Source organism: Folsomia candida, unplaced genomic scaffold (assembly GCF_002217175.1).
Source record: "Folsomia candida strain VU population unplaced genomic scaffold, ASM221717v1 Fcan01_Sc016, whole genome shotgun sequence".
NCBI lineage: Eukaryota > Metazoa > Arthropoda > Collembola > Entomobryomorpha > Isotomidae > Folsomia > Folsomia candida.
The window spans coordinates 3,417,109-3,435,876 of record NW_019091208.1 but is presented as its reverse complement, the minus strand read 5'-3'; the positions used below and the strand labels follow the sequence as shown (position 1 = coordinate 3,435,876).

The following is an 18,768-nucleotide window of genomic DNA, read 5'->3' as shown; positions in this document are numbered from 1 at the left end:
AGAAAAAAAATACAAGAAATGTAAGACGTATTAAACTGCAAGAAAGTGCAAGAAAGTGTAAGAAAGTGTAAGAAAGTACAAAAAACTGCAATAAAGTATTAAAAAAAACTGCTAGAAAGTGCAAAAAACTGCAAGAAACTGCAAGAAATATTCGCCATTTAACCACACGCCCTATGAAGCATAACAGCGGGCCATAATTTCTTGTGTCTTGCATTTCTTGCATGTCAAAATACCTACAAAAAGACCACTTTCTCCCCCTTATTTCTTGCACCTGCTCGAAACACTGATTTCAATCATAATTATTTCATTTATCTACGTAGTTAGCTTAAGGATGCCGTGGTTTTTGTGGTTGAATTAAATCGATGTTTTGTCATCATCTATTAGTGACAGGATTTTTATGGGAAATACTAACCGAACCTGCATCGAATGAAAGTGGAGGAAAAAGCATGCTTCACTTTAAAAAACGTTTCTCTCTCTCTCTTCCTCCTCTCCGTGTTTTATATTCTTGTACTTTCAGCACATTTGTATGTTGCTCATGATTCAGCTAGATTCCTTCTTCATCTTTTTCCCCTCTCGCGAGTACAGTTACTGCTGCCCAACACCAAATTCAACTCGGCTTAACTTTAACTTTATGTGGGCTAAGATCCCACGTCACAAAGAGTGTGAGAACGAAAAAAAGAGAGAAAAAAACAGAAATCGATCAGAAAATGGAGCATTTTGTAAAAAAAAACTCCCAAAAAAATCTTTAATAGCGAAATAACATTTTTATGAAAAGAAAGAACAAGGACATTTACGAAAGTTAACAATGTGCAATTCCTCTCCAGCCAAGGTTTTGCTCTGGCTGCACATATGTATGAACTGAACGACATGAAGGAAATCAGTGGCCGCGGACAAAGGGACAATATGTCCCCACGGTTATTCGATGTCCCCATGTTACATAAACCCCTCCCTCCCCCATCCTACAAATTAACGTCCCCCACATGTCCCCACCCTTCCGCGGCCACTGACCGAGATGCATCAATATGTATACAACAATATTGTTAACCTTCCTGCGCCCGTCGCGAGGAGTGGAGTTGAATACGTGATGAGGAAGAAAGTTTGGATTTATCAGCAACAACGGATCTCGAAAACGGAAGGAATAAAATCTGGATTTATACACGGGTACACGCGGAATATGGGGAAAAATGGGGTGGACGTAAATAATGCAGAATATGCAGCGAAAGCAGAAGGATACGTTCAGATTTGCGATGTACAGAGAACAACCACAAAATCCATTTAAACATTCAAAGAAATCTCGGAGCCTCAATAATTTTACGGGCAAAACAAAGATATTTATTATGCAATTTTATGTACCAAGTAGAGAGAGGAAGATGAGAAATGTGTGTTTTGGGTATTACTTACCATGTCGTGGTAAGTGTTACATGTGGAGAAAGCAGAGTTTTTCATGATAAATGCGGAACCAAAGTTTTATATCTGAGCTTTCTCTTTTCCCCCTCTCAACAGATCTGCTGACGACCGACATTTTTTCCAGGCGGGGATAAATCAGGACAACGATGATGGAAAAAGTCAATTGCGGCTGCCGAGCTGAGTAGACCTTGCCCGATCGAGTCAATACTCTGAATTCGCACAAATTAGACAGAACCAGAGATGAATGGGGTAAGCAAGCATGTGGGAAAAAATTTCATTAAAAAAATGCAAAATTGTGCACAATCGAATTTGCATCGGGGTATGGATTGGATGATAAAATTAAGTACAATTCAAATCCGTAGAGATAATTTACGCTATCTGAAGTTCTTTAGGGCTAAAATTTTTGGTAATTTTCTGCATAAACTTGGCCTGATTTTCTACAGACGATTTGTGCATAATCCTGCACATACCGTTCTGCAAAATAAAACCCACAGAAATTTTCTCCAGGATTACGCAAAAAAATATGCCGAATACAATATGTATCCGATTACTGCATAATTCCACACATCCATTTCTACTAGGGCTTGGCTAAGTTCTTTTCCCAGTTTTTTCTCCACATACATTTATTACCATGCAGGATACATATGTGTTTATGTAATACCATTTCCACTGCATTGAACCGAATGTATCTACATATGCATGCAAATGACAAGGCTGTGCAAAATTGTTGCTGAAAGGATGCATATGTACATACGGGCAATCCGATAAATTGCCCTTAACAGTTGCTGTATCATCACCCACCAACTTAGTTCATTATTCCCCGAAAAGTATTCCGGGTTAGGTTTTGATTTCTTGGTAAGTAAGTAGGTAGCAAACTAAAGTCAAAGACTGTGAATACGAACTCTGCTTCCAAAAAGTGAAAGCAGGCGATCTCACTGCTTCTTCTTTTAAAATCCAAGTTCTTTAACTCTGAGAGAGGAGATTCTCATCCTGGGAATATCCGCACTATTGGCTCTCGCTCTTGTTGATGGGAAACGCGAAGCAAGCCAAGTTGAGTCCAGTCCAAGCAATACAATCGTGTACACTTAGGGCCAAAAGCGAACGAAGCAGTGAGTGCGAAGACCTATAGAGGAATGTAATGAGACAACTTTTAAAGGCTCCAGATTCGATCGATACACCTCCTCTTTCACCACGAGGAGGAGAGGAAACTGATCTTTCCTTTGTGTCAGCGTGGTTGCGGTTCCCTTGTAATTTCCAAGTTCATGAGGCTATAAGGGAAAATTCAAAAATTGTTTTTTTCACCCATTTTCACTTTATTCTAAAGTGAGACATTTACACTCTCTTAGAAAACTGGTGTTAAATCATTACTGAACGGAGTACGTACATATGACTCTAACGAAACTGGTAATAAGGAGCATTACCGTTTAGTAATGTTGCGTTACCGAAAAATTTACAAGGCAGAAACAAACTACTACCAATCTGATAAGGAAATTTTTACCTAATCGATACACTCTTAGAAAACTGGTATAAAATCAGTTCTGACCAGAGTACATACATGTATGACTCTACCTGCACTGGTAATAAGGAGCATTACCATTTAGTAATGTTGTGGTAATGGAAAATTTACCCCTCAGAAACAAACTACTACCCCTTCAGTAGGAAGTTATTACCGCCTCAATACCAGTACCGAGTATATATCCGACTCTACCATATTTTTAACCGTCTACACTTTAAAAAGCTTTCGCTGTATCTTAAATTATGTAAATTGGTTATGTAACGTGCATTATTCTTTACCAAGTGTTAAGTATATCGCATGTTGTTTGGAAGATCGGGCAGGTGAGAAAGTGACCCAAAAGAGAAAACTTGAAAAACTCTTTATGTATGCAAACTAAAGTCGATCGAGTTAAAGTATTCTGACCAGATTTTGCTTTCACCCAGCACCACGTAAGACTTGCGGTAGTTTAGTTTACTAGTTCAACAAACTTTCCCATTGATCGGAAAAGCGTTTATTATGGAATGTCGGTGGGCACAAAGGTTTGAAAAGGTTTCCATTCACTTTTACCACATTTATTTCACAAAGATCCTAATAGTGGATGGATCAATGCCTAAATATGGATGTATGTGTACGCAGAAAAAATGCTGAGGAAAAACTTAGACTTTTAGTTTTTCCATGTTTAGGAAAAAAACTGAATGGAAACTTGAAAAGAAAAGTATCTAAATTAAAACAAGACGAAAGAAGGATTGCTTGCGTGATTCATTCAATCCGTTTTGATACCAAATTTACTGTATGTATAAAAGTACGACAAAAGTTTATACTTACGATGGGGACGCAAACCATGTTCAACCCAGATTTTTTTGACCAGCTCAGTTTGAGAGACCAACTCTTCAGAAGCAACATTAAGTGCGAAGACGTGCAAAATTAGAAGAATTTCTGGCGCCGCAAGTTCGCAAAGCTCTCGATTTTCACCAGAAATTAATCCGCAGTCGCAAGGCAGAGATTCCGCTCGAAGACCAAGATTCTTCGCGTACCTGCGGCGCCCATAACGCTCTTAATTTTTGCGGATCTTTCGCACTAAATGTTTTTCCCTGAAGAGTTCATCTCTCCAACTGAGCTGGTCAGAAAACTAATCTGGGTTGAACATGGTTTGCATCCCTACTGCTAGTTGCGTAATATTTTTTTCGGTATCAAAACATTTTTCACGAGAAACCCGTACACACAAATATTCCACCCTTATCGTCCCCGTCAAATTACAATACGGAACGTGTGTAAAGAATCGGAATGAACAAACTGCGTTTCTTGTTACCCGTATAAGTACATAACGGAACCCGAATCTTTTTCCAGCATAAATAATTCATTATTGAACTCACTACCAAAACAAGGTGGAGATTTCGAAATGAGGCTGAATACAGTGGGAGCAGACAGGGAAAGGTGGACGAGCGACCTAAAAGTACAAAGTCGATCCACTATTTATTTAGTTTCTCTTAAAAAAATTCCAAACTGTGGCCAAATTTAGTCCTGTTTACGTACACACGTTCATTTCAAAACCTCCTACGCTACGTACATAACACCCCAATTTGGTCGGGTCGGATTTGTTTCTGTCCTTTCTACCGGAAGCTGATGCAGTGTGTCCTCGGTCTGCCTGAGGAAGTCTTTTAATTTTGGGTGTGCGTGCGTCGTGTGTGTCCAGTGGCCGCGGAAGCCGGGGGGACATCTGGGGACGTTAACATTGCAGGTTAGGAGAGGGAAGGGTTTGTACAAGATGGGCAGATGATGCCGGGGACATCGAACAACCGTGGGGACATTGTCCCTCTGTCCCCACGTTTCCGCGGCCACTTCTGCGTGTGTGTGGAAGAGGAGGATAGTCCAGTCCAGTCCAGGATTGCGTGGTCACTGAGGCGAAACGATGTGAAAAAGACGGTGTGTTTTTCAAGCCTGTGGTTGGGTTTGAATTGGGCATTATTGTTGGGTGGGTTTATTAAGAGAGAGATAGAAAAGAGAAAGTCCGGTGAAAGTGGAAGGTATTTATTTTAAAAGAACAAGCAGTACTGACTGACGCTACTTTCTTCCTTGGGTCTTTTATACCCAATCCATTTGTTTAGTTCGTACGGAGGTATGTACGTACGTATTTTGTACAAATATATAGTCATCGTGCACTACGCTGTTCTCTCCTCTCTCCCAAATTTAATGTGCATACACAAACCACGTCAAGTCCACTTTGTTTAGAATTGGGTCCGTTGGGAGTCCTGTCCAGCAGGTTTATTTGAAGTTGGCAACAAACAAAACAAACATGCAGTGAATGTGGGAGTACTTGGCCCAAAATGAGCCTGACTTGACAAGACAGCTCGTCCTGTGAGAGAGGAGAAAGCGAAACGAAATTCACATGTACGCGGGCAGTACAAACAATTCATTTATTTATATTTCTCTAAATGTATGACTGCGAGTGGAAACGATTCAAAATTTGAAGCCTTCCTTGTAAAGGAAAATTTTGAAGGGGAACGTGTCCATAATAAGTAGAGGGTGGATATGTATTTACGAAGAAGAGGTGAAATATGTATTTAATATTAGTGAAAGAAACTCCAAAATATTTACGAAATATGTACAAAAACATACAAATTTCGTAATTTTTTTATTTCTGAATTTAGAATAAACGTTCTATATTTTTTTTGTTCGAATTTCTTTGAGAAACAAAAAATTTGCATAGTTGAAATATTTACAAAATATACCTGTATTTTAAAAAAAAATATCTAAAATATTTACAAAATATGCATGTATTTTTAAAAAGTATCCAAAATATTTGTTAAAATATACATGTATTTTTTAATGTATAAAATATTTACTTATTTTTCAAATAATGGCGAAAATATTTATAAGAAATTTATATATTTATCTGAAAACCTAGAAATATGTGACAATACATAAAAATATTTCGAACTTTTTCTGCTCTATTCTAGTTAGTTAACACACCCACAAAGCTCGACCGTCCATCGTCACCAAATCAAACCCTTGAAACTAAATACATATCCACCCTCTGATATAATAATAAGAACGAAATGGTGATAGTTTTTTCCTCTCGTGCAGAACATTTTTTTCTGCTCGTGACGTTTCTGCATGGAGGTCTAGTTTGCATAAAATGTAACAAAAGAAGGAAATGGGGTGGTGTTGTGTAGCTCAGGGAGTGGTTCTGGTGGTGGTGCTGGTAGTGCTATGCGGGCAACAGGAAAGAGGAAACTATTCATCGAGAATAAAGACTTGGTTGGTATGCATGTGAGTGAAAAGAGTTGTGAAGAAAGTCTGGGTAAGCAGGTCTTTAGGAAGTACTTGGAATCATCATCATGTCGACTTCCATTTGGGCCAGGCAGAGATGAAAGTGTGTATTTTTACGATGTGTAATAATAGACGAGAAATGTGAAGCTGGGACAGAAACACATTTGTTTATTGTGATTGAAGACAAAGTATGAATCGAATTTCATAGGAAATCGAAAATGCGAAATTTTTTGTAGATACATACTTTCCCCAGATGAAAAATGGAATTGAAAAGGGATGACTTGATTGAAGATTTTCTGAGGAGGTGCATGCATGCCGGAGAAAGTACGTTGTGAGATGAATAGTATTTACGACTATTTGTATATTGAAGTAAACATGTGTACAAACCATTTCCTGATAAATACTTCTCAGAAATATTGACAATTTTTTAATTAAAAAAATAACGGGGGAGTACACTGTTAAAAATCTGGTAGAGTCAGATATATACTCGGAACTGGTATTGATTTGGTAATAACTTTCTACCGGATTGGTAGTAGTTGGTTTTTGAGTGGTAAATTTTTCATTATAACATTACTAAACTGCAATGCCCCTTATTACCAGGGCCTGTGGTTATAAATCCGGTAGAGTCCCACAGCTATTGATTTCTCAGTTTTAAAGTTACTACCGCTTGGTATTAAACTTATACTTAAGCTTTAAGACCACGCTATTTCTACACGATATTACTTATCAACACCACTTTGGTATAACCTTATATGAATGAATACCGCTTGGTATTAGTTTAACACTGGATGTCTAAGAATGTACTCATGCCAGTAATAATTTAACACCAGTTTTCTAAGAGTGTCCACATCCCATCGTCCTTGTAATATTTTTCTCATCACACGATCCTCTTCACCTAATCCATGTCTCCTTCTTTTTCTACAAGTACGACATTTTCTTGCCATATTCCCACCCACTCGTCCACCACCTCACGTTACCAGGAGGGGGCCATCGTGACGAAGGCTTTGGCAAAACCCGTGGCGTTTAATGAAGAAGGACAGGTGCATCCAAGCCTTCGTTCGACCATTGTTTTGTTGTCGTTGTCCTTGCTCATGGCGGAAGGATTGGGCTCATCTTTCTCTATTGTTTCACTCCTGAGTGGCATATTCAGCCAAGGAAGGAGAGATACGAGATGGCCAGGCAGGACTCACACGCGAAGGGGAAAGTCTCCGATTTCTTGGAGCGAGACGAAAAGTCGCATTACACTCTGGCTCCTATGTCGAGCAGGCGGACAAGAATGTGGGCTTGGAACCACTGCAGCGAAAAATGCTGTTTCTCTAAAAAAAATATATACATCAGAACGGCGATATCTTTCGTTCTTTTTCCCACATTTCAAAGAGAAAATACATACTCGGAAAAAAATGTAATCTGCAACAGTGTGTCATTTTCATGTCATAATTGTCACTATCACCATCCTCGCACCACTTCTGAGCCAGACGTGTACATACATTTGGCTGGGAAAGGATATGAGATTATTAGCAAGGAGGAGAGTGAAAATCACGACATTTTTTATGTACATCATCCGTCCAGATAAGGGGAAAAAGTGGGGATATGTAGATATGTATGGATGTATGTATGTCTTCCCTAGTGCATGACTGGATTGAGCTGTTGCGTTTACGTATGCAGAACGTTTTTGTGAGTTTTTCTTAGGTGAAGGTTTAAAATGGTGAAAGTAAATATGAAATTTTTGGGTTTAGTTTATGCTGACCAAAATGTTTGGGAGAAATCAGTGTTTAAAAATTTATCGAATCTCGAATTATTGCAATTTCAAAATATTTACAAACCCCATCAACCTTTAGTTACACATATTGGTTGCCAAACCATGTATGAAAATGTCACCCAGATCTGTTCATGTTTTTTTCTAAACAAAGTAAAGAAGCCGACCCAAAATACCAACCATTTAAGAACCATTTTCTTTCTCCACTTTGATTATAAAACAAAGCAGCATCACAAGCTGGCCAAATTCTCATCCAAACTATGTCGGAAGAAAGTTTCGTCTCCAAATATTTACCAAGGTTAAAAAACTCGAGTCTCTCATATGTAACATGTTTCCCCACTTTCAACCGCACCCACCACATGCCCCGTAACACAACCATATGTTGAGGGAGGAGTCTCAACTTAATGAAGACTGACAAGTGTGTACCAAACCCACAGCCATTTTCAAGGCGGTGGGAGACGAGGAAGATACATATTTTTATGTTGCGGTGTGTTTGTCCTCGTTCACGGAGGAGGAAAGGATCGAGTTCATTCTTCTTTGTTACCCACATGAGTGGCATATCCAACGAGATAAGAGACATATCTTGGGAGAAAAAAAGTCTTGCAATTCTTGCGAAAAAGCGGGACAAAAAAAAAGAACTGCTGCTGCTGCAACCATTCATTTCCAAAGTTGAAGTAGTGGTGAAGAAACCAATGCAATGAAAAATGCGGCTTCTTCTCTTTCAAGAGAAACGACGAACGAGCCATATTACACAATTTGAAAGAGCTTTTATCACAAATAATCTGCAACAGTGTCATTTTTGTGGTGCAATTGTACATGACGCCAATATTTGTAAAGCTGGATATTTTGTGTGTGTATATGTACGGATGTGAGATTAAGGGGCTGGAATGGCAGGATATGAATTCAACGATGTCCCATTCGACTAAATCCTTTTGTCGTTGGAAGAAATGAAGTAGCTTTTAGACACACAGTGTTTCGGGTGAAAGTAACCATTTGCACGAAATAACGGAGGGAGAAAGTGGTTTCTTGAGGGTATTTTGATCTGCAAGAAATGCAAGGTGCAAGAAACTACTTGGCGGATGTCGGATATTTCTTGCACTTTCTCCCATTTTCTTGCACCCGCATTTCTTGCCTTTTCTTACTTCACATCGCAAAAAATCCAGCAAATCCCACCCGAAACGAAGCATTGCTTTAACAATGAAGTGAAAGTTAGTATGCCGACCAGAAGACTCACACTAATAACTGAGTGGCATAAGATTGTCCAAAATTTTCTTGAATACTTACCCCTTTCCATAATTTGAAAAGTTCTAAAGAATCTTTATTGTGAAAACCTTCTGGACCGAAAAAGCGCCGAAAAGGTGTGAAATACGGAGTACCCTAGACATATTTACATTGTCTGCCCAAGTAGGATGTCTATAAGAGAAAGTATGCACACAAAATACATATTCATACAAGTTTACTTTCTCCCAAAAAATTTGTCAATTCAGAATTTTCGCCAAACTTTTTGCTGAAATCAGTCAAAATGTATGGAACTAAATGGTATCATGTCTCGTACTGGAATGTGCTGTACACAAGGGCTGACAAGACCCCGGCCAGCAGCATTATACGTACCTAAGTGAATCCAATCTTGACATTGATAAATTAGGAGGCTCGCAGAATCCGGATGGAGTGCTTTCTCCTCGACTGCATCCTTCACGTAATGATTACGAAATGGTAAATACCTTGTAGTTTACTCAGCCTGCATTAATATCTTTCGGGCAAGATCGCTCGCGACTAAAACCGCTCTCATTAAGTAAAGGTCATTCTTCTTCCAATGTGGATACATGCTTACGGAAAAAGAGCCAGATTACACTTACTCCCACCCTCCTTCGTTCCTTTGTGAATTCTAAACATATGAAAAATAAAATAAAAAGCTCTCCTCTTCTCGTTTTCTCCTTTTTCAATCCGTGACGAGCAAAAGTTACATTTTATTTTAACTTTTCACTCAAGCCCGAGTTCCTTTTGTTGTATTGCCTCTTCTTGGACGAGAAGGAGGAGGAAATCTTTGAGAATTTTTGAGCGAATGGTTTTAAAGAGTGCAGCCTTACTTTCTCTGACAATGCAACACAATGGCCTTCACTCTCCTCCAGAGTGGATAATGGAATGCATGGCTTCTCCTCTGAGTGCTTGGTTCCTACTTCTTGGCGGCTGCTGTCGGCTTGATGCATTTTTGAAGCTGGATACTGCACCATTTAAGTCGCGAGTAAGTACATTTTTTACTACAACACTAAAGAAAAGGAGGAGAAGGAGGAGAAGAGCGTTTTAAGCGGGTCGTTACATTAGGTGGGGTGGGTGTGTGGATGGATGGCGAAATTGTGTGCGTGTGTATCATATTATTATGTTGCTTGCTGCGTACGTACGTAAGTATTGGAATTGCGGCATCAAGCCATAAATAAGAAGAGGTCGAGAGAAGAGGGGGACACATTACATCGTTGACATTTATGACAGTCACTCACCAGCTGGTAAATAAAAAACCGAGTCTCCGGAGAAAGTTGGGGGAGCCAGGCAGCCCATAAAGGGACAAGTTTTGATTTCAACAATTTTACAATTGTGTTATGACAAAACTAAGTAGAAAATGTTTCCCGAGTTGTTATCATCATCATCGTCGTGACGAGTATGCATGCAACTACTTTGTTTGTGTGTGGGGTGAAAGTAATAATAAGTATGCATTACAAGTGGGCACCACATAACAGTGAGTCAAATTACGCCCCGCTCAGCTTGGCAGATTATGTCAGCCGAAGACATGGAGCGATGGAATGAAACGGGATTATATAATATCTCCCTCGTGGACGACTGTCCATGTTTTTGGTGACACAAAATATTTAACCCTGTTCCCAGATGGGCCTCAAGGACAGCGCAGGGAAAGTAGTGGGGGATACATATCAGGGCGTATGTAGATGTAGATCTGTATGCACATACACGTGAACAGGGTTTCGTTCTTGCGGGTTTTGCTACATTTCTTGCACTGGAAAACAAGAAACGGAAGAAATGCGAGGTGCAAGAAACTGGGAGAAAGTGCAAGAAATATGCGCCATGAAGTTACGCGCCGTATGAAGTATAGCAGTAGTTTTTTGCGCCTTGCATTTCTCCCAGGTCAAAATATTTACCTGCAAGAAACCACTTTCTCCCCCTTTATTTCTTGCAAATCGTTACTTACTTTCACCCGAAACCCTGCCCAAGAATCGGTTCTCTATCTTCGACGCGATGAATTGGATACATGCGATTGTCTGATTACATCATCCGGCATGTTTTTGTGCACTGTGAGACGAGCCGAACAGGACGCAGCTGCTGTTATTCAAGTTTTGGTTTTGTTCCGAGTTTTGCAAAACAATGGGAAGAAGAATGTCAAACTGTGAACTTTTTGTACTGCAAAGTTTAAAGGGGTAAAGTAAACTTTCATAATTTTAATGCCATGGGTGGCTCGGCATAAAATGTGCAAATGAAGGTGTATTTACTAGAGGAGCGAGGAACCCTTTAAAAAGATGACTTTTCATTTAAGAAAGACGGGAAGTTGATAAATCCTAAAATAAATTTTAATTGAAACTGTCTACGCCGCGACGCTTGGAATATTTACTCGGCTGCGTCCCCTGCTGTTAAGTATCCTGAATAAATAGGATAACTTGGAACAATATTTATTCAGTGAAAGTCCATTCAACCGTTTGCGGTCGTAATTGTGTCCTGTTTCGTATCATAACCGTTCCCACAAAAACAAAGATGTGCGGATGAGCTACACCATTAATACGGATAATCCGAGAAATATACTGCAGTCGTGGGAGACAGGGAGGCGGTGGGTGCTTGGTGAAAGCAAAAGGGACGACGAAAACCCCATGTTCCTCATCTCAAGGAGACGTTGGACCAAGAATAACTTGGCCTGGACTTATATTCGTCGCCCGAAATGGAACCAGTTCTCGTGGAAAATGGTCTGTTTGGTTGGTAGCCAGTGCCAGTAGCAGGCAGGACCCGGTCTGTGTCTTTCTCTCCCTCCACGGTTAGTGTTATTGATGCGAGTCTTTATTTTTTACGACAGGATTTCACAAAGATTTTACCCCAGGATTTACTTCATTTACTGCGTAGACTCAGAAACGATCGAGCAATTCGTCTCAAATTCGTGGACACCATACTGCCCGAAAAAAATGGAAAACGCACCAATTATGGGAGTTATAAATCAGCTATTGTTTTTCCTCTGGCGTCGTGACTGCGTGACATTATGGATCTGTTGGTAAATAAATAGTGTTAGAAGGATGCTCAAAATTGTGAAATTTTTGGTCCTGCTATTGTTACACTGTTAAAAATTTGGTAGAGTCAGATATATACTCTGTACTGGTATTGATTTGGTAATAATTTACTATCGTATTGTTAATAGTTTGTTTCTGAGTGGTAAATTTTTCATTACCACAACATCACTATAGATAATGCCGTTATTACTAGTGTCGATATATCTACTCCGGTCAGTAATGATTTAACACCAGTCTTCTTAAGAGTGTGTCGCAAAAAGCACCATCAGTCAATGAACCTCCCCCCTTACTTTCTCCAATTTGCTAATTTTCACCAGGCTACCAGCTCACAAACGAAATTTCTCCTCCTTTCTCCTCCGCCTGGAGAAAGAATAACTCTCTGAAGCACAAATATTCCGGCTCACAGTCAAATCCAGATTGTTTGACATTCATTTATTTCACAAGGGTTCTTGAGTTCAGCGTAAACTCGGTCCTCCTCTCACGAACCACAACAATACGAAAGACGACGACGACGAGGACGACTCTCCTCTCAGAGAGAGATCTTCTTGACGGAGGAGGCACAATACCAGAAGTGGAATAACCTTTGCATGTTCACCCATCCAGCCAGACAACATTACGCAAGAGAGAGAAAGGAAAAGGAAACCACGGCCAGTCGGTTGTCGTCAAGCTTAAAATTAATTAATTACCGTGCCTCCTTTGCTTTCCCTCGCTGAAAAAGAGCCATTCGTTCGTGTCGGTTGTTGCGGTTACAATTAAGTGGTTGATATATTGCTGCCTGCTGGGAAAGGTAGGGATGGAGAAAAATTGGAATAGCATTTATTTGTTTCGCAACCTTTTTTTCTCCTCTTGTATGTTTTTTATTATGTGTTTTTTATTATTATTTTGAGCACACGCTCAAGGCTTTTGTTCCATGAGGAGGGAGGATGGTGCTTTTTGGTTGGTGGTGGTGCTGCTGCTCAGAATTCTTCTAGCTGATTGCGTGTCATCCTAAGGCAACATTCTAGATTACAGAATTCTAGTCCCTGGTTGACACATCATTTTATATTTCGGCACAACATTCTTCAGATTACTTGTGTAGAGAAAGTTGAGGGTTCGTTTTTGCGCGAGGAGCCACTTTCTCTCTCCTCCGGCTACTTTCTTTCTCTCCCTACTACTTTGCTGGCTGGCTCGTTTGGGTGGAGCTGGTTGGTTGGATGGATGGAATTTTTCTGTAAAGACGTGTTATGAAACAGGAGGAGAAGGAAGAGAGGAAGAGATTATTTTAAGTTTGGTAGGTTGCGTGAGTGAAAGGTACTAAATTCGGACATGTTCTCCCCTGCACTGGTGAGGAGAGTGACACGTGGATGTAGAAATGATGAGATAAATTTTTGGGATATATGGCGAAGTGAAGGGTATATATTTATATGGATGGATGGATGGCTGGCTGGATGCATGGATGGATGGAGGGTAAAATTCGAGATAAAGTGTGAAGCTCTTGGTATTTTAGGAGCTGAGCAACCGAGGTGAAATCACGTACGGGTCGAATTGAAGTCAAAAGGTGAAGTTTTCTTGGAAAGGAGTAGTCACACGGGGTGAAATGGCGTTATGATGATGGACTTTTGTGGCCACTGAAGGATAGAGAGAGAGAGACGTCAAGTTTCCGCATCTATTTTTTAGACAAAGTGGCTGACCGAGGTGTAACTATATAAGTACAAATATGGTTTTGGTTGTGTAAATTCGGATAAATTGAGTCTAAATTAGGGTACACTGTTCAAAATTTGGTAGTTGGATATATGCTCAGGAGTGGTATTGATTTGGTAATAATTTCCTACCGGATTGGTATTAAGAAAATTTAGCATTTTATAATTGGTCCCTTTTTTTAAAGAAATAAATACAAAAATGGGTCCAATTTTAATACATAAGACATAAACCATAGTTTATTTCTGACTGGGAAATTTTTCATTACCACCAAATACATGTACTCCAGTCAGTAATGATTTACTATAAGTTTTCTAAGAGTGTACTGAATTAGGTTTACTTTACTTGCAAAGGTTATACCACCACAAATTATTCTAAAAACTGACAAAGTAAATTCAGTTCTTTGCCCTTTTCTCTAAAAAAAACTCTGCATATTAAAATATGTAGATAACCTGCCTTTCAGATAAGACACAGTCATGCAAAGTGCAATTCTGTGTGGGAGAACAGGTCTGCATTTATTATTCTAGGTTACGTCGGGAAATGAGGGAAAGTGGGTGGCGGAGAAAGCCCTATTTCCGCCGTTGTGTCATCTTCCACCCACAAAATAACCCCGATATGAAATTGCACACTTTATATAAACAAACATACAAAACCACACAATTTTCTTCTTCCGTGACGTAACCGCAACAACCTCAAACTCAACTCAACAGATGTATTTCAAGACCAGGATGGGACGTGTATGTATATAAAAATATGATTAAACCGGTACAAAACCTTGGATTGGATCTGCTCTACTTTTTTTCCTCCTTGGACTTATCTCCTCGCGTTAGTCCCCTCTTTGGCTGACGATTATTCTTGGGGACTCAAGTCATATTAATTCGTTACTTACACTCGACTGGGTCTAATTCGGAGTGGAATTTGTAAAGAAATGGAATCAAAGGGAAATTTATTGGCGACATGAACGACACTGACTCATTCATGGCTGGCTGGCTGGCTGGTTGAACAGTTAAGCCAAGGCTGCATGGCTATTAATGGTGAAATTATGTATTGCTTCTTCTTCCCCCCAATCTAAGAATTGATATGATGATGATTCCTCTTTTTTCTGGGGAGGATTGGCTTTCCGCAGGAAATTTGGTTGCACTTTTATAAAAATATTTTTATGACGTATGTACGTATAGACGTATCTATTCATTCATACGCAGTCCCAATCTTGTCATGCTCCTTACCCGTATAAATTCCCATGACCAAAATATTCTGATGAATCCCATTTGTGTCGTCTTTCTTTGAATTTACATCACCCCACATTTTACCCGGTCTACAGGAAATGTCTTTTGGCACGGGCCCACCACCAAGTTCACTTTTTGTATATGTAGCTGGTTTATCCACACGGAGAGAGACAGTGGCCGCGGAAGCATGGGGACAGGGGGACAATGTCCCCAGGGTTATTCGATGTCCCCATCATCCCCCTTATCTTATATAAACCCCTCCCTCCCCCATCCTACAACGTTAATGCCCCCAGATGTCCCCTCAGCTTCCGCGGCCACTGATTACTTGCACAAGTATAACATACTTTCACTCAGTGGCCGCGGAAGCGTGGGGATAGAGGGATAATGTCCCCAGGGTTATTCGATGTCCCCATCATCTCCCCATGTTACATAAACCCCTTCCTGCCCTATCCTACAATGCTACTGTCCCCACAGCTTCCGCGGCCACTGTACATCCACCCATCCACACATATTTGGCCTGTACTTCATTTTACTTTCTCTTTGCACCAACCAACAACCCTCCTCCGGGTTTGGGAAAGAGACATGTGCAAAAATAAAAGGAGATGGGGTGACTCTGTTTTGGGAAAGGGCTTCCCTGTTTATGTTTCATTTTTATTGATTCTCTTTTCCCTCCAAGTTTACTTTTATTTTCCATATTTTATTTTGAATTTGTTATCTTAATGAATCGATTCGCGACCCGTTGTCATATATATTTTACAACCGCGCTAGGGACGCTGCTATTTGATGCAAATCGTGTAATCGGTTATACGATTTTTTTAAAAAAAAGCTTCCTCACCGAAATGAAGGGAAGTCGTGGTGGCGTTTCCATCTTCGTGACCTCGTCTTCGTCGTGGTGGGTTTTGTGATCATGATGATGATGAAGGAAAGATGAAAGCAAAGGTTAGCTCTGGTCTGAGAGAGATCTAAAAAAATGTAATGTGAAGTAGGAAGGAGAGAGAAGTGAGTGAAAGAGATAATGTATAATGCTCCCCATTCCGGGATGGAGCAAAATTACACGAGTAGAAGAAGTCCTTTCAACTATGTAACTTCAAAAAGAAAGATAAGAAATCGGGATGGAAAAGATATTCTTTTTAACAGTGTCGCTTTACTTTGCAAGGCCACCTTTTTCAACTCGGTCGCGTTTTGCGAGAGAGAAAAGAGAGAAATTTTAAGTTATTAAGGATTAGTAATTGGGAAAATCCTTAAAGGAGTGAAAGTGTATTTTAAGAGATTGGATTTGTAACGGGGTAGCGTCGTTTGGCAGTTATTTTTAAGAAAAGGCATAGTTTTAAGTGTTAGATCTTGTAGAAGGGGTTGAAATATTTTTGAAAAAAGGTGCAAATAATTTATACGAGTATTTTAACTTGCAAAAAATGTTAGCAATTTCAAAAAACTAACTGCTAAACTGATCTTTCATAAACTATTTGTTACAATTTTTTCATATTTTTCTACTCGTGTCGGTCTTATTGCAGGTACGTAGCATTTGAAATATTGGGAAAATAAAAAGTTTCCTCGCTTTCCACTAAAACTTCCGCGTAATCCAAGTTAATTTTAATTTACATACGTCAAAAAAATATTTACCTAAATATAAACTTATTGTGTTCAGATTTTTTTAGTCCACGGATAAGAAAACTCTATAAAGTAAAATCTATTATGCAACATGCTTTACGGCGGAATAAAGTATTATAAAAAATAATTTTACAATCATCTCAACCACTTTGACAGTATTAGTCCAGCATATTTTTAGAAATTGTGTTCCCATTTTACCCAAAAATAACGATAGCACCAGAGTTACTGGAGGGCATCCATTTCTTAACGTTTAAATGGATTTCATACCCGAGAATAGAGAAACTTAACGTTTCTTAAACCGTCCTCTTCTCCTTTAGATTTCTTTATCCTGATCGCGTCGTGATTTTGATCGCCCATTGTGCCCTCCTCCTTCTTCGTTCCTGGTTCGTATTAATATCAGGCCTTCATATTTTACTAGGAACGTGATATACACAAGTGAAACCTAATCTTGCGTAATGTTTCCTTCCTCCCCATATTTTTTTACAAGTCTCATCTCATCTCATAATTGTAATTCCTCTTAAAAAATTAATGTCAGATTTTTTTTTCTTCAAAATTATAATTGAATCGCCGCCCAAATTCTTAATTTCATTTGAACCTTATCCCACATAAAATACGCCAAGTGAAGATTGTGTTCTGCTAGGTATAAAAGATCGTAGAATGATTGATGTTCCTCTACGCTCCCCATAAAAAATCTACTTTCGAGCAGGATGATTTACCGCAGTTAACTTTTCCTCGTCTCGAAAAACCTGGTAAAAGGAAACTTGCAAATTCCTTCATTCATGAGAAATTGAGAGTGATATTAAAAAAATCGCGTGACGTAAATTTAGGCTGAGACCTTTTTCTTCTTCCTCTTCTTTCGGACAAGGTAGAAGTAGAATAAGAGATCTCATCGTTTTCACAAAGTTTTTTTCGAGCTGCGTTTTATGAGAATTTTTTTTATTCTGAACAGGACTGCAATAATAAAACGCATTCATTTTACAGCCTGAATATGAATACTCAAATGAAATGAATTTCGAGATTGGGACAGAGTTGTAGAGGGACTTTTATTTCTGTGGGGAAAGGAATAATCATGAGTAATGTGCTGGGTGGACCTAGAATATACGGGCGGAAATGTGGCGGGGGTGCTGCTCCTCCCGCCGCTCTGGAGAAAGTTTTAAGAGCAAGAAAACATTTATCGAGGAATAAAAACTTTTTACGAATGGGCCAACGGAGTGTGGGTTTAATTGAGCTCGATGTTTCCTTACTTGTACATAAACTTATGAACTGATAGTAGGAAATGTAGTGAAATGAGATAATGTGGACAATTTAATGCAAAATTATGACGAAAACAAGGCAACTGTATATACACACACAGCAAGATCGGTTTCCTTGCCCTAGGAGTGTCATGTTTCACTATTTGGAGAACAATACGCTAATGTAATTCCGCGTAAGAGGAAAGTTCAAGGGAAATTTTAAATTCAGAAATGGCCCAACCTAACCGTGAGAAGTTGAAACGCCACCAGCTCCACGGACAAAGTTTCGTTTCGTGTAACATTCATTCATTTCAAAGAAATTGGTGCATTCATGCAAAAACTTTGCCAGAATGGTACAAATTGTGGTGTTACTGCTGCTGCGGCGGCGGCTGCGGTGCGGGTGAGCGTGAGAAGGAAAATCTTCTCGTATGGAGAAAATGGAACCAGGAAAAAGAAAGTATAACGTGGAGAAAAATAGGCAAAATGTTTGAAGCGGATCACGTAAACGGGCCAAGGGATCAAGTAATAAGTTCAGTTCACTTGCAAATTGTAACGAAATAAGACGACCAACTTTCTCTTGCTTGGGTGGGCGAGCGGGGGAGAAAAAAATAGGCAAAGTTAACGCTTTTGGCTTTTCGAGATGATTTCCCTTTTTTTCTTTAGATAGTAATGTTTTCTTTCGTTCGTTCCTTCTCAATTTTGGGACAAGTGCAACATTTGGTTCGTTTCGAAGCGAGGTGGAAGTAATCCATGGTTCTGTGCGAATTTATGGATGTATGGGTGAAAAAGGATGGCGTTTATAAAACAGTGGGTGGGGAAATGC

The 18,768-nt window shown here is 39.5% G+C and overlaps 1 protein-coding gene across 1 annotated transcript in view; it reads left to right on the top strand.

Moving 5' to 3' along the window:
- LOC110856540 (neuroligin-4, Y-linked) overlaps window positions 1-18,768 on the top strand; it is a 60,798-nt gene that overhangs the window by 8,755 nt on the left and 33,275 nt on the right. Inside the window, exon 2 of the mRNA XM_035857137.1 lies at window positions 1,504-1,656. The gene's annotated coding sequence lies outside the window, so the exon portion shown is untranslated. The remainder of the gene's footprint in view (window positions 1-1,503; window positions 1,657-18,768) is intronic.